The following is a 10,737-nucleotide window of genomic DNA, read 5'->3' as shown; positions in this document are numbered from 1 at the left end:
ATAAAAGGGGAAGTAGCATCATGTATATAAAGGCGGCGAAGGGATAGAAAGCAGCGAGTTGTGGTGAATGGCTGTTATTGCGTAATGTATAGAGGTGAAAATTGGTGTTCCCTCGGGTTAACTACACGGGCCACTGCTGTGCTTGGCATACATTAACGTCATGGACATGGGGGTATAGGCCCAATTTTGAAAATTGCAGAGGATACGAAATATGTAAGAGTGAAGAAGATAGTAAGAGACTTCAATTCGTGGTGATTGAAGGTCAATCATCACAGCCCAGGACATCGCTGCAGGATATCCTCATGGTAGTGCCCTAGGCCCAACCATCTTCAGCTGCTTCATCAATGACCCTCCCTTCAAGATAATGTCAGAAATGCGGATGTTTGATGATAACTGCACAGTGTTCAGCGCAATTCACAACTTCTCAGATAAGAAGAAAGCAGTCCAAGCCCGCATGCAACATGACCTGGATGGCATTCAGGATTGGGCTGATATGTGGCAGGTAACATTCGTGCCACAGAAGTGCCAGGCAATTACTACCTCCAACAACCGAGAGTCTAACCACCGTCCCATGATATTTACCAGTATTACCATCGCCGAATCTCCTACCATCAGCATCCTGGGGGTCACCATTGACCAGAAACTTAACTGTACCAGCCACATAAATACTGTGGCAACAACAGCAGGTCAGAGGGTCGGTATTCTGCGGCGTGTGTCGCACCTCCTGACTCCCCAAAGACTTTCCACCATCTACAAGGGACAAACAAGGAGTGTGATGGAATACTCTCCACTTGCCGGGATGAGAGCAGCACAAACAACACGCAAGAATCTCGACACCATCCAGGACAAAGCAGCTCGTTTATTGGCACCCTATTCACCATCTTAAACATTCACTCCCTCCGCTACCAGTGCATGGTGGCTGCAGTGTGTACCATCTATAAGATGCTTTGCAGCAACCGCTAAGGCTTCTTCGGCAGCACCTCCCAAACCCGCGACCTATTCCACCTAGAAGGACAAGGGCAGCAGGTGCATGGGAACAGCACCACCTCCAAGTTCCCCTACAAGTCACACACCGTCCTGCATCGTCGCTGTGTTAATATCCTGGAACTCCATCCCTAACAGCACAATGGGACTACCTTCACATCACGGACTGCAGTGGTTGAAGAAGGTGGCTTGCCACCACCTTCCCAAAGGTAATTAGGAATGGAAAATAAATGCTGGTCTTTCCAGCGACGCCCACAGCCCATGAAAGAATTTTTAAAAATGATGGCATAGACAGGCTGTTGTAATGGGCGGACACATTTAGATGAAATTCAATGCTGAAAATTGTGAGTTGATATGATTACAAGCTAAATTGAATAATTTTAGAAGGGTTAACGGACAGATATCACTGGGGGAGTTTGTGAACAATTCGTTGAAGATGGCAGAACAGCTTTAGAACGCTGTTAATAAACCATGTGTGATCCTTGTTTATATAAAAAGAAACATGAAGTCCAAACGGCATGAAGTTGTGGATAACCATAATATAATATACTAGTTGGGCTGCAGCTGGAGTATTGAGTCCTATTCTGGGCGCCGCACTTTCAGAAGGACATGAAGGATTTGAAGAGAGCACAGAAGAGATTTACTTCATTGGTTCCAGTAATAAACGATTGCCGTTACGTGGATAGACCAGAGAAGCTGGAGCTGTTCTCCTTAGAGCATAGACGGCTAAGAGGAAATTTGACAGAGGGTTTTAAAATCAAGAAAACGATTAGATACAGTAAATAAACAGAAAAGATGGATGAATACAAAAGACAAAGCTGAAGTGTCTGTAACCATCCTGAGAGAAGCCAGACTTCATTCAATTCGATTAATTCCAAGCGATATTAAGAAACAGCTGAGCTGATTAGTTGCAGCAAATGCAATGAGCTCCGACAACACTCCGGCTGCAGCACTCAAAGCGTGTGCTCCAGAACTAGCCACGCCTCGGGGAAGCGGTTGTGTTAAGAGATTGAGTAAACTAGGCCTGTAATCTCTTGAATTCGGAAGAATGAGAGGGGATCTCATGAAGCATGCAAAATTATTACACGGTTTGATCGGTTGGATGCTGGGAGAATGATTCCCTTGGCTGGGGAGTCTAGAACCAGCGGACACAGCCTCAGGATAAAGGTTAGGCCATTCAGGACTGAGAGAAGACATTTCTTCACACAGAAAGTGGTGAATCTTTGGAATTCTCTTCCCCAGAGTGCTGTGGAGGCTCAGTTATTGGGTATATTCAAAACAGAAGTGGGTAGATTTCTGACTGGTAAGGGCATCAAGGGATATGGCGATAGGGCCGGTGAGTGGAATTGAGGCAGGAGATCAGCCATGATCTCATTGAATCCCCTGCACTGCTTAAAAATCTGTTCCATTACCTTTTTTTTTATAGTTCTGACGAAAGGTTATCGACCTGAAACGTTACCTCTGTTTCTCTCTTCGCAGATGCTGCCTGACCTGCTGAGTATCTCCAGCATTTTCTGTTTCAATTCATATTTCCAGCATCTGCAGTATTTTCTCAGTTCGCATTTCTTTCATTGTGCAAAACAAGGATATCGCTTAATTAATGACGCTTTGAAAGCAACATAAAAGTTTAACAAAATAACTACCGCCCAACGTGGGGCTCGAACCCACGACCCTGAGATTAAGAGTCTCATGCTCTACCGACTGAGCTAGCCGGGCCTGTTGCAGCAACATTGCCTTGTCGCTGATTGCAGTCAGGAACCTTGTGGCTCCGGCCGGTCACAACAGCATGTCTGAGCCGCGTTTCTGCAAACTACGAAACAAGTTCTCCAGAAGCCCGAGGCGTATAAGGAACTCAAGCAGCAAAATCCCTTTCATTAACCACAGGGTTTCAGGCAAATTTCTGATCACAAATCGCTTTAGTCCTTGTCAATATCGCTTGTCTATTTCACGGAGATTCCCGATTCTTTCTTTCTCTCTGGCTCTGTTTATTGTGTCTGTGGCCACCTGCGGGTAGATTTTGAACGAATTACCTGTGTTTGTGTCTGCTTGTTACTTTAAACAAATGAGGGCATCAGGCGCTTCTGTGCATGACACTGAGGAATCAGGAGAAGGCAGGAGGAATGAAACAGTGTTTGTGGAACGAGTATATATACAAACTACGAACATCCGTGGTTATGTTGTGGACCTCATGGTGCAAAGGTAGCGCATCTGACTCCAGCATCAGGAAAGTCTGCGTGTTCAAATCTAATCGATCTCCCAACTGAGCTATTTCAGCGTTGTATGGTGGCAATTCAACCAGCCCCAAAACGCACTGTTTCCTCACCGGGAATCGAGCCCGGGCCGCGGCGGTAAAAGTGCCTGAATCCTAACCACTAGACTACCAGAAAAGCTGCAGCAAGTCTCCTGCCAGCAAGCACAGCACAGCAATGCAGTGTTTCCTACCTGCTCCTTTGCAATTCAGATCCTTTCGCACCAGGCAAACTGTTCGGACAAAATGATATTTTTAACATGAGAACACAAAAGACGTGTTCGCGAAAGCACGGCACCAAGTGCGGGTAGGCATCCACTTGAAATCGATTTCCTTCAGTGGTTTTCTCTGGATGTTGTCTCTCTCGGTGCCGGCGAACATTTCATTGATGCATTTGTCCTGAACTGAAGCCTTTTGCCCATCTCGCGGGGTCAGAGCTGCTCTGTCTGTCTATTACCTGCCTGTTAACCTTATCGGGAACAGGCCACCTGTTCAACGTTCAATAGCAAACCCAGAATGACAAATAAACAGAAAGATGTGTCTCTCAGCCCCGGTGGCAAAGGTGCAATGGATGATAATCCAAATAAATCCCCCGTGAGTCTGTGTGCATTGGCTTCCTTATAAAGTTTGTATTTGAAATGTGCGGGAAAAGTGTAAAATTATGAAAACATGCTGATGGCCAGTACGGGGATCAAACTCGCGACCTTGTCGTTATTAACACCAGGCTTTCACCAACTGGGCTAACCGGCCACAATGCTCTTGTTGGCCAGGCTCGCACCCAGGCTGCGAGATTGTCTTTCAGCCTCACACTGGGTGACCGAGTTACTGCACAATCATTGAACACACCACATCGGTTAAACATTGTTAACTGTTCGTATATACAACTGGGCAGAGTGTAAATCGAAACTAACAGAAAGACAGCTCTATGGTCTAACAAACCTCATTCTAAAATTTATTATCGCACCACAGCCCCTCCCACAAACACTGCTCCGGTATAAGAGCAGACGGCGGGACCCCGACTGGATTCGCACCTGCAGCGGACGGTTGGAGCCGGATCCAGCATGTCCGATGTGGTTTCACTCCCATTCGTTTGGGAAACGCGGCATCAGGAGCGTAAAATTTCTCCTCATTCACTCCTCTTGTAGTGAAGGAGACAGAAAGTAACTAAAACCTACCGAAACCCGGGACCTTTAGATCTTCAGTCTAACGCTCTCCCAACTGAGCTATTTCGGCTTCACATCAAAAGCAGTATACTGTTGTTCTTTTGGAGGTTTTTCTATCCCCGGGTGGAATTGCCCCTCTCGCTCATTCCTCACTTCGGGCAATGTGACCCGACCAGATCTCGGAGCTCAGGTTGTGTTAATGTAAAGCTGCAGTGTTGATAAAGATACAATGCTGACACAGCACGGGGGACCTCACTGTGTTGGACACAGCGTGAAATGCAATGACATGTTCAAATAAAGTTACAGAGCACAACACATGTGTAAAATTCCCTGTTCTTTTCTCCACACTGATGGGTTGTGAAGGGAGAGATGGGCCGAAGTCTCACTGAGCCGCACTGATCACGAGCCAAATCAAGTTCAATCTTCAGCTGCAGGTATGGTGCTGAGCCCCACACAGAAGTGAAAATGCCCGTGGTTCTTAGTTCCTCACGCAGTGGGCTACTGAGCAATACAGGAAGGGCTAATGAACATCTTAATGCTCAAGTTATCACGGGCCACGGACTCTCTGATTACAGGCTTGCACACGTTTGTATGTTTCAAAATTTGCATTTTTCACACTGGCAATGAATTAATCGATAGCCGTGCCTGTGATAAGCTAAGTTTGTTGGGAGGTGCAGTGGGCAAGAAGATACATGGAAGACTGATGAAAACCGTGACTGCCCTGACACTGTGAGCTGCAGTTAAATGTTGGCAACATTTAAAGTCAGCCAGTCTAAATTTGACAGAAATCAATTCCTGCTGACTTTGAAACAGCACGCATTTTACAGAAATCAAGGATGTATATTTTGTATCGCTGTATGAAGAGTGATGTTGAGCAGCGGTGTGGAAAGTTGAATCAGGGGCGGAGCATTGCTCCGTAAGGGTGCGTTGCATGGTGGCAATTCAAACAGCCCCAAAACGCACTGTTCCCTGACCGGGAATTCGAACCCAGGCCGTGGCGGTGAAAGCGCCGAATCCTAACCACTAGACCACCAGGGAAGCTGCTGCCAGCCTCCTGGCAGCAAGCACATCAACGCAGCTTTTCATGCCTGCTCCTTTGCAATTCAGATCCTTTCGTGCCAGGCAAACTGTTCGGACAAAATTATATTTTTTACATGAGAACACAACAGACGTGTTCGCGAAAGCTCGGCACCAAGTGCGGGTAGGCATCCACTTGAAATCGATTTCCTCCTATGTTTTTCTCTGGATGTTGTCTCTCTCGGTGCGGGGCGAACAAATCATTGATGCATTTGTACTTCATTGGTTCCAGTGATGAACGATTGCCGTTACGTGGATAGACCAGAGAAGTTGGAGCTGTTCTCCTTAGAGCATAGACGGCTAAGAGGAAATTTGACAGAGGGTTTTAAAATCAAGAAAACGATTAGATAGAGTAAATAAACAGAAAAGATGGATGAATACAAAAGACAAAGCTGAAGTGTCTGTAACCATCCTGAGAGAAGCCAGACTTCATTCAATTCGATTAATTCCAAGCGATATTAAGAAACAGCTGAGCTGATTAGTTACAGCAAATGCAATGAGCTCCGACAACACTCCGTCTGCAGCACTAAAAGCGTGTGCTCCAGAACTAGCCACGCCTCGGGGAAGCGGTTGTGTTAAGAGATTGAGTAAACTAGGCCTGTAATCTCTTGAATTCGGAAGAATGAGAGGGGATCTCATGAAGCATGCAAAATTATTACACGGTTTGATCGGTTGGATGCTGGGAGAATGATTCCCTTGGCTGGGGAGTCTAGAACCAGCGGACACAGCCTCAGGATAAAGGTTAGGCCATTCAGGACTGAGAGAAGACATTTCTTCACACAGAAAGTGGTGAATCTTTGGAATTCTCTTCCCCAGAGTGCTGTGGAGGCTCAGTTATTGGGTATATTCAAAACAGAAGTGGGTAGATTTCTGACTGGTAAGGGCATCAAGGGATATGGCGATAGGGCCGGTGAGTGGAATTGAGGCAGGAGATCAGCCATGATCTCATTGAATCCCCTGCACTGCTTAAAAATCTGTTCCATTACCTTTTTTTTTATAGTTCTGACGAAAGGTTATCGACCTGAAACGTTACCTCTGTTTCTCTCTTCGCAGATGCTGCCTGACCTGCTGAGTATCTCCAGCATTTTCTGTTTCAATTCATATTTCCAGCATCTGCAGTATTTTCTCAGTTCGCATTTCTTTCATTGTGCAAAACAAGGATATCGCTTAATTAATGACGCTTTGAAAGCAACATAAAAGTTTAACAAAATAACTACCGCCCAACGTGGGGCTCGAACCCACGACCCTGAGATTAAGAGTCTCATGTTCTACCGACTGAGCTAGCCGGGCCGGTTGAAGCAACATTGCCTTGTCGCTGATTGCAGTCAGGAACCTTGTGGCTCCGGCCCGGTCACAACAGCATGTCTGAGCCGCGTTTCTGCAAACTACGAAACAAGTTCTCCAGAAGCCCAAGGCGTATAAGGAACTCAAGCAGCAAAATCCCTTTCATTAACCACAGGGGTTCAGGCAAATTTCTGATCGCAAATCGCTTTAGTCCTTGTCAATATCGCTTGTCTATTTCCCGCAGATTCCCGATTCTGTCTGTCTCTCTGGCTCTGTTTATTGTGTCTGTGGCCACCTGCGGGTAGATTTTGAACGAATTACCTGTGTTTGTGTCTGCTTGTTACTTTAAACAAATGAGGGCATCAGGCGCTTCTGTGCATGACACTGAGGAATCAGGAGAAGGCAGGAGGAATGAAACAGTGTTTGTGGAACGAGTATATATATAAACTATGAACATCTGTGGTTCTGTCGTGGACCTCATGGTGCAACGGTAGCGCATCTGACTCCAGATCAGAAAGTTCTGCGTGTTCAAATCTAATCGATCTCCCAACTGAGCTATTTCAGCGTTGTATGGTGGCAATTCAAACAGCCCCAAAACGCATTGATTCCTCACCGGGAATCGAACCCGGGCCGCGGCGGTAAAAGTGCCTGAATCCTAACCACTAGACTACCAGAAAAGCTGCAGCAAGTCTCCTGCCAGCAAGCACAGCAATGCAGTGTTTCCTACCTGCTCCTTTGCAATTCAGATCCTTTCGCACCAGGCAAACTGTTCGGACAAAATGATATTTTTAACATGAGAACACAAAAGACGTGTTCGCGAAAGCACGGCACCAAGTGCGGGTAGGCATCCACTTGAAATCGATTTCCTTCAGTGGTTTTCTCTGGATGTTGTCTCTCTCTGTGCCGGCGAACATTTCATTGATGCATTTGTCCTGAACTGAAGCCTTTTGCCCATCTCGCGGGGTCAGAGCTGCTCTGTCTGTCTATTACCTGCCTGTTAACCTTATCGGGAACAGGCCGCCTGTTCAACGTTCAACAGCAAACCCAGAAAGACAAATAAACAGAAAGATGTGTCTCTCAGCCCCGGTGGCAAAGGTGCAATGGATGTTAATCCAAATAAATCCCCCGTGAGTCTGTGTGCATTGGCTTCCTTATAAAGTTTGTATTTGAAATGTGCGGGAAAAGTGTAAAATTATGAAAACATCCTGATGGCCAGTACGGGGATCAAACTCGCGACCTTGTCGTTATTAACACCAGGCTTTCACCAACTGGGCTAACCGGCCACAATGCTCTTGTTGGCCAGGCTCGAACCCAGGCTGCGAGATAGTCTTTCAGCCTCACACTGGGTGACCGAGTTACTGCACAATCATTGAACACACCACATCGGTTAAACATTGTTAACTGTTCGTATATACAACTGGGCAGAGTGTAAATCGAAACTAACAGAAAGACAGCTCTATGGTCTAACAAACCTCATTCTAAAATTTATTATCGCACCACAGCCCCTCCCACAAACACTGCTCCGGTATAAGAGCAGACGGCGGGACCCCGACTGGATTCGCACCTGCAGCGGACGGTTGGAGCCGGATCCAGCATGTCCGATGTGGTTTCACTCCCATTCGTTTGGGAAACGCGGCATCAGGAGCGTAAAATTTCTCCTCATTCACTCCTCTTGTAGTGAAGGAGACAGAAAGTAACTAAAACCTACCGAAACCCGGGACCTTGAGATCTTCAGTCTAACGCTCTCCCAACTGAGCTATTTCGGCTTCACATCAAAAGCAGTATACTGTTGTTCTTTTGGAGGTTTTTCTATCCCCGGGTGGAATTGCCCCTCTCGCTCATTCCTCACTTCGGGCAATGTGACCGGACCAGATCTCGGAGCTCAGGTTGTGTTAATGTAAAGCTGCAGTGTTGATAAAGATACAATGCTGACACAGCACGGGGGACCTCACTGTGTTGGACACAGCGTGAAATGCAATGACATGTTCAAATAAAGTTACAGAGCACAACACATGTGTAAAATTCCCTGTTCTTTTCTCCACACTGATGGGTTGTGAAGGGAGAGACGGGCCGAAGTCTCACTGAGCCGCACTGATCACGAGCCAAATCAAGTTCAATCTTCAGGTATGGTGCTGAGCCCGACACAGAAGTGAAAATGCCCGTGGTTCTTAGTTCCTCATGCAGTCGGCTACTGAGCAATACAGGAAGGGCTAATGAACATCTTAATGCTCAAGTTATCATGGGCCACGGACTCTCTGATTACAGGCTTGCACACGTTTGCATGTTTCAAAATTTGCATTTTTCACACTGGCAATGAATTAATCGATAGCCGTGCCTGTGATAAGCTAAGTTTGTTGGGAGGTGCAGTGGGCAAGAAGATACACGGAAGACTGATGAAAACCGTGACTGCCCTGACACTGTGAGCTGCAGTTAAATGTTGGCAACATTTAAAGTCAGCCAGTCTAAATTTGACAGAAATCAATTCCTGCTGACTTTGAAACAGCACGCATTTTACTGAAATCAAGGATATATTTTGTATCGCTGTATGAAGAGTGATGTTGAGCAGCGGTGTGGAAAGTTGAATCAGGGGCGGAGCATTGCTCCGTAAGTGTGCGTTGCATGGTGGCAATTCAAACAGCCCCAAAACGCACTGTTCCCTGACCGGGAATCGAACCCAGGCCGCGGCGGAGAAAGCGCCGAATCCTAACCACTAGACCACCAAGGAAGCTGCTGCCAGCCTCCTGGCAGCAAGCACATCAACGCAGCTTTTCATGCCTGCTCCTTTGCAATTCAGATCCTTTCGCGCCAGGCAAACTGTTCGGACAAAATTATATTTTTTACATGAGAACACTACAGACATGTTCGCGAAAGCTCGGCACCAAGTGCGGGTAGGCATCCACTTGAAATCGATTTCCTCCTGTGTTTTTCTCTGGATGTTGTCTCTCTCGGTGCGGGGCGAACAAATCATTGATGCATTTGTACTTCATTGGTTCCAGTGATGAACGATTGCCGTTACGTGGATAGACCAGAGAAGTTGGAGCTGTTCTCCTTAGAGCATAGACGGCTAAGAGGAAATTTGACAGAGGGTTTTAAAATCAAGAAAACGATTAGATAGAGTAAATAAACAGAAAAGATGGATGAATACAAAAGACAAAGCTGAAGTGTCTGTAACCATCCTGAGAGAAGCCAGACTTCATTCAATTCGATTAATTCCAAGCGGTATTAAGAAACAGCTGAGCTGATTAGTTACAGCAAATGCAATGAGCTCCGACAACACTCCGTCTGCAGCACTAAAAGCGTGTGCTCCAGAACTAGCCACGCCTCGGGGAAGCGGTTGTGTTAAGAGATTGAGTAAACTAGGCCTGTAATCTCTTGAATTCGGAAGAATGAGAGGGGATCTCATGAAGCATGCAAAATTATTACACGGTTTGATCGGTTGGATGCTGGGAGAATGATTCCCTTGGCTGGGGAGTCTAGAACCAGCGGACACAGCCTCAGGATAAAGGATAGGCCATTCAGGACTGAGAGAAGACATTTCTTCACACAGAAAGTGGTGAATCTTTGGAATTCTCTTCCCCAGAGTGCTGTGGAGGCTCAGTTATTGGGTATATTCAAAACAGAAGTGGGTAGATTTCTGACTGGTAAGGGCATCAAGGGATATGGCGATAGGGCCGGTGAGTGGAATTGAGGCAGGAGATCAGCCATGATCTCATTGAATCCCCTGCACTGCTTAAAAATCTGTTCCATTACCTTTTTTTTTATAGTTCTGACGAAAGGTTATCGACCTGAAACGTTACCTCTGTTTCTCTCTTCGCAGATGCTGCCTGACCTGCTGAGTATCTCCAGCATTTTCTGTTTCAATTCATATTTCCAGCATCTGCAGTATTTTCTCAGTTCGCATTTCTTTCATTGTGCAAAACAAGGATATCGCTTAATTAATGACGCTTTGAAAGCAACATAAAAGTTTAACCAAATAACTAC

General features: G+C 46.2%; 2 non-coding genes across 2 annotated transcripts; both read right to left on the bottom strand.

Moving 5' to 3' along the window:
• Positions 1 to 2,627: 2,627 nt before the first annotated feature.
• trnak-cuu (transfer RNA lysine (anticodon CUU)) lies at positions 2,628 to 2,700 on the bottom strand. Its single transcript has one exon. It is a non-coding gene; the product is annotated as a tRNA-Lys (tRNA).
• Positions 2,701 to 6,689: 3,989 nt separating this feature from the next.
• On the bottom strand, positions 6,690 to 6,762 carry trnak-cuu (transfer RNA lysine (anticodon CUU)). The gene has a single exon. It is a non-coding gene; the product is annotated as a tRNA-Lys (tRNA).
• Between the last annotated feature and the right edge of the window lie 3,975 nt (positions 6,763 to 10,737).

Source organism: Somniosus microcephalus, unplaced genomic scaffold, assembly GCF_052327205.1.
Source record: "Somniosus microcephalus isolate GS21.2 unplaced genomic scaffold, FLI_Smic_1.0 unresolved_chr4, whole genome shotgun sequence".
In the NCBI taxonomy this organism is placed as follows: Eukaryota; Metazoa; Chordata; class Chondrichthyes; order Squaliformes; family Somniosidae; genus Somniosus; species Somniosus microcephalus.
The sequence above is the reverse complement of the archived record's forward strand: the minus strand, read 5'-3'. Positions and strand labels throughout refer to the sequence as shown.